Raw genomic sequence first — 6,069 nt, 5'->3', positions numbered from 1 at the left:
TCTCTATCCCAGCTGCCTACTCAATCCAGGGCCCTGTTTCAACAGCGCATAAAGTTTTTTCTACTTTAAGCTGAAAAGCACTTGGGTTCCCTTTCTCAGTAGCAGCATGTTACAAAACTATGCATTTACGTAGAAAAATAATGGATTCTATGAGATACACATAAAGTACACAAAACCCACACAACTCCATCTTTGAAAAGTAACTGCTTTATACGGTTTGCTACATATTCCGTTATCAGTACATCTGAACTCATATTTCAGCTATGCTTTTAAGATCCACCTACATTGGAGTCACTTAAAGTAAGCTTAACTGTGTAACATTTGGTTGAGAGTAAGAGATTGAGAAACACGGGGATGGAAATAAGTTTAAAAGTATCTGAGGCAGAAGACAGAAAAGCATTGCAGAAAGCTTCAGAGGAAAACAGTGAAACAAGAATACAGGGAGAGCAGACGAGGTAAATTCTAAGTGAGATATCCAGGACAAGCTGGCCACACTAAGGAACACCTGAATAGAAAGCATTTAAGAACTGTATCGTAAAAACCAAGACTCTTAAATTCAAACATGAGAGAAACACTAATATTTACCTGGGTACCATGTTCTACCTTACACATATTCAGTAATCTTCAAAGTACTTTATGACAATTTTACAAGTTAATCCTTATTCCTTCCATTTTTACATATAAATTTCCTTCTAGTTCATTCACACACTTACAGAATGGTTTGAAACTGAACTTACTAGGTTCTTCATAAAATCAGGTATTCTAGAGGGCCTTACAAACCTGACCCTGACAGTGATTCAGCAGACAACCATGTGGTCAGGAAAGGCACGGTGCATCCTGCTGTTAATGCAAGGACCTGCACGATACAAGTTTTCACTAAATCAGGAAAGTTCTCTGCTCTTCAAAAATACCCTTTCTCTTTGAACAGATGCTCACTAAGCCTCTTGTCACATTTTCAATTGGCAGCTCGTTGTCCGCTGCTCTGGAGAGATTAGCAGAGAACAAAACCCAACAATTCCCAGCCTGGCACCGACCTGGGCTGCAGAGAACCTGATTACATGCCATGCTTTGACCCCACATACACACAGAGGTTTTACATAACCATACCATGCTGCTGCTGCTGCTGCAAACACCCATAGAAGAAAGAAGCAAAGGGTAAAATACAAACAGGAAAGATGGAGGGAAAAAATGAGACAAAGAAACAATGAGGGACAATCTTACGAAAAAGCATGAAGTGGGACAGTAAGACAACTGTATGATGAAGACAGAATATAACATTGTCAGTTGGTCTGCTAGCCAGTACACTGTCCTACACCTAATCAGGTATTTCAGGGGAGTACTTAAAAAACTAAGTTTTGAATTACCCTCAAAAATCACTATTTATCACATCACTGTCATCTTGCAATTGCTGTTATACTCTACTCCTAACCATCCCCATTCTTTAAGATTGGATGAAGACAACAACAAAACAAGGTGGGGGAAGAGCTCTAAAAATCATACCAAAGAATGTTTAACTTCCACATGGTCAGGTTTAATAGGTGATTCTAAGACAGCATTTCTTGCACTGATCACTTCTGAAAGATTTCACGTCAGTATCTGATAGAGACAGGTTCCCACGGACCAATGCCAGCTTTGAAGCGAGTGTGCCATCAACTGAGTCACAGCAACAAGATGAGTATGACTGAACAAAGCTGTCTAAAGATCCAGACATGATTTAGCCGAGTTGAAAGTGTTATTCTAATTGTTCTTCATGTAATTTCAGCTATACTGGGAACAGACAGGCTTTCAGATACACATTTTTTAAGATCTGTGGACAGAAATTTGGCCATATTACTATTTGAAAATATATAATATAAAGCAATCTTGAAATAAGTTGAAAGTCAAAATGTTACTAGATTTCCAGACAAATGCAGACAATGAAAAAAACATTTTATATCTACAAGTTGCAAAAGAGTTTGCTGTAAAGGCAGACAACAAAAAAAAAAAAAAAAGAGAAATTTGAATCCTAAAGAATACACTGCTACCAAATAAAGGCCAAAATGAGGCTGATTTAAAAACACTATAGAAGGTTTTTCTTTTCATGTAAAACTCTTCAATAAAACTTACAGAACTCTTGCTCCACATAAATATTAATTTTGTTCCTGAAAACCGTTTAATACAATGAATTCTTGAGATACATTGATCATGGTGAACACCATAACCTTACAGAACACCAGTAGCCTGAAAATAATTCCCTAGCTCCCTATTCCTTCTACCACTCATTTTTTTTCTTTTTAACTTGTGCACACATATTATAGCTTTAATATTAATCTTGTTCTTAGAACTAATCTTTTACCCATTCCTCTTCCACTATTTATAGAAAAAGTCTCAAAAATGAAAAGTAACTGTTTTCACTTTCTAGTCAGTTTCACTTTCACTTAAAACCAAAATTACTCAAAACACATTGAATTTAATCAAATAAACTTAATTATGATAAAAACATGAAGAAATGTGCAAGCTGAAAAACACACCCTCAGTTTATAACACAAGACTTTTGAAGACTGTACACCCTTGGGAAAAAAGTCTCAAAGAAGTTTCACATCCACAATCCTTGCTCTTTCGATAAAAATCTACAGATTTTTCTTCTTCTCCCTTACATGTTACACTCAGTGCAGCAATCTGTTCCGCTATGGAAGAATTCACATACTTCTTGACAAAACTATCTCCAACGCATCATGGCAAAAAAAGGTTATCGACGGAAGAGATCTGGAAGTCCAAGTGACAAATTGGACAGACAGCTCCCCATGTTGCTCCGAGAACTAATGGTAGTAAAAACAAGAACTTGCAAGGAAATTAGAAGCAGATGTTATCTAGCCACTGAATGACTGAATGACGGAGTGTAATGGATTTGGAATCTACGGGATTACTTTAACTTGGGACAATACAGAAAAGGCCACTGTCTTTCCAAAGGCACAGGAGGAATTGTCTAGCAGCCTTAAAGAAAATGCAGATTATCACCCATTTCAGGCACCAGTATTCAGAGTGGTTATTTAATATTGCTGTTTCACATGCAAGAAAACAACTCATCTTGTTCGACTGACCTTCAAAGGTCATGACCTCAAAAATTTAAGCAGCACCTGGCACACTGGATGCATGCGCTTTTTTTGTGCACAGATTAGACAATCTGTTTCAGGCAGAACAACTGGAAGAGTTTCATTTCTTAGGATTATGTTCAACTTCATCTCGGTGACTTGCTCGATCAGAGAAGCACATAATAATCTGGGATCTGAAGTTACTGTAACAGAGGATTGCTTCAGAACAGAGAAGTATTACATATGAAAAAGACAATTTATAAATGGGGAATTAAAATGACTAGTTTAGCAATTAAGAATCTTAAAAGAACTTACACAATTTTCAACATTTGAATGTAGAAAAGAGCACTGCAAAAGACGCTGATTTCCTATTTCTGCTCATTATATAATTCAATAAATTCAAGCATCCTTCCTTTTGTAAGAAGTGCATGGAAAAAAGTGCATCTTTTCCTTTACAGAAACAACAGAAGTGAAAAAAAGGGTCTAAAGAACAGTACAGAAAGAGTAGAGGAGTCAAAAAATGTGTATTTTTAGAAACAGAAAATAGAAACAGCCAGGAACATACAGAGTAACTGCCATCACGTGTACTGACCACTCCATCAACATATGATTACCTCTATGGCTTCCACGTACTCCTTCCTACTACTTCTAAGTCCACTCTTTGTCACTACCTTCAGAGCTCCAACTCTGCAATAAGATGGATACGCACAGGTTCCAGCACCTACGAAAAGCTCCATGAAGCCATTAAGACTCAGTTCAACAGAAGAGGTCTGCCAAAACCAGTCACTGCAGAATGCTGCAGGACCTTAGCTTGGAAACTCTGGTAATAATGACCCTACGTTCATGCACTCAGCAAAGCGAGGAGACAATCACTATTCATTCACATCAGTTTTGGAGATCAATAGCCTCACAGGCACCAAAACTTTGACAAAACCCACAGAACATACCATAATTATTTTTAAAAATTAAATAGGTCATACATAAAATTATTCAAAGACAGTCCAAATCAGAGAGTTAATCACTGTAACAGAGAACAAATTTTACATTTAAAAAAAAACCAAAACAGAACACTTCTGTATTCTGATCTGGTAAGCGATTAAAAAGCCTTCTGACTAATCAGATAATGTAAGTCTGCCTCCAGGCATTTCCAGAGCTGGGATAAAATCACATTCTTTCCCAGCTGAAATCTTACATGACGTTGTTGAGATGTATTCTGGCTGCAGAGAAGAAGAATCAAGGGACTGTTCGACTGTTTTAGTGCTCAAAATAAAATCTCTCTTGTTTTAAGTTATAACTACACAATATGGTACTTAAACACTCGCAGACTAAATTAGTTCAGAAATATCGCGAGGTATTTGCTTTTGTTTTCAAGACTTGTTGACTTAGAGCACTGAGGAAGAATGTAAGCAGCAGAGAGGCGACACAAATACACTCATAAATTAAGAAATAAACTGAATGGAAATAATTTCTTTGCAGCTTTGCTTACTTTTAGGAACATGGATATTCGCATTTTAAGGATGCATTTAGGAATTTCTCTTGGTTATTCTTCCCATCATTTAGTGCTGGGATGTACATAACACCTAGATATGTGCAAAAGACTGGAAACTGAAGTTTTCAATACACAGGAACTTCAGATAGCTTCTCTAAAACAAACACACAAAAAAGGCTAGTGACATTGCAAGCCTCACCAAAGTCATTAGGAAGTGATCAAAATTCTTGTTGTTCAGATTTCATCTCCTTACCTAGTGCACAATGTAACATTACGGATATTAGGTTACCACTGAACAAACACACATACAAGGCTCAATTGCCAGTATCCTCACCCAAATTTAATTATTCCACTTAATTCAGTAATGAAAGCTTTTGTGTGTTTTTGAATAAAATTCAGGACAGAAGTTCATCAATTTCACAGTAATAAATTAAAAATGTTAATATGTTTCACTACATTTTGAAAAACTAACACATGATTTTAATATATTAAGATTTTCAATGTATTAACATGTTTCAAAATTCAGGAAGACCAAACCACTGGATCAACAGATTCTTTATGAAGAAGTATCAGAAAACTCTCCCTTCTTCTCTCTTCTGAGGCACAAAAACTACACAGACTGTTTTAAAAGACTTACGTTTTTAACAAGAGCTGCTCCCTATTTATCTTACTCTAGGAAGTCAGGACCACCTACTCCAGTGATAGGTCAAAAAGCCTGAAGAATTTAAGGCTGACTAAAAAGAATAAAGACTATTCAATTGTTTAAAACAGTATCAGATACTTTTTTCCCAAAGGTATGCTTTGTGGAAAGGAAAAAAGGTGCACATTTAAAAGAGGGATTTTTCAGCTTTCTTTCTACAGCATGCTTCATTTATCAGAACAAAGCAGTTCTTCAGGTTCCCAGAAAGTTCTTTTTAACTTTTGCTTTTTTCCAGCGTAGGTGAACTTTATATCTCATTACTTTGACTCTAGAAACAAAATACATACATAAAAAAACCACAGAATGTTATTAATCCATCAGAGGAGGGGGAAAAAAAATCCCTGCAGCATGATTTGCAACTACAGCCTGAATTATATGAAAGTGAAACTGAGCAGAAAGAGGAGTCAAACGGATGCTTCCACTGTCAGTATTCTTAATGCTCAACTCATTAATTCTTAATACCAGATAAACATCAAACGGGCAGTTTTTGAGACTAACGGCCTTCAGAGACTTTAAGAAGGCACGCACGTTACTGGCATGCTGTTAAGCTTCCGAGGGGGACGTTCTGGGGACTGGGGAGGAAAGATGCCGACTCTGAGGCCTCAGCTGGAACCAGGAGCGCTAGCAGGGCGCTCCGGTAAAGTTTCAGTCAGGGGGCGAAGCGTGGTTCGAGCTGGGGTCACCCCCGAGAACACGTTTTACGTGCCGGAACACCGAGCAGCCGCCCCTCTCCCTGCCCTCAGCAAACGGCGCGGCGCAAGGCCGGGCAGGCCGCGCACCGCCGCCGGAGCCGGCCCTTCCCGGCGAGC

The sequence above is a fragment of the Haliaeetus leucocephalus genome, unplaced genomic scaffold (genome assembly GCF_000737465.1).
Source record: "Haliaeetus leucocephalus isolate CR32 unplaced genomic scaffold, Haliaeetus_leucocephalus-4.0 Scaffold656, whole genome shotgun sequence".
NCBI classification, from domain to species: domain Eukaryota; kingdom Metazoa; phylum Chordata; class Aves; order Accipitriformes; family Accipitridae; genus Haliaeetus; species Haliaeetus leucocephalus.
This window is presented reverse-complemented; position numbering follows the sequence as displayed.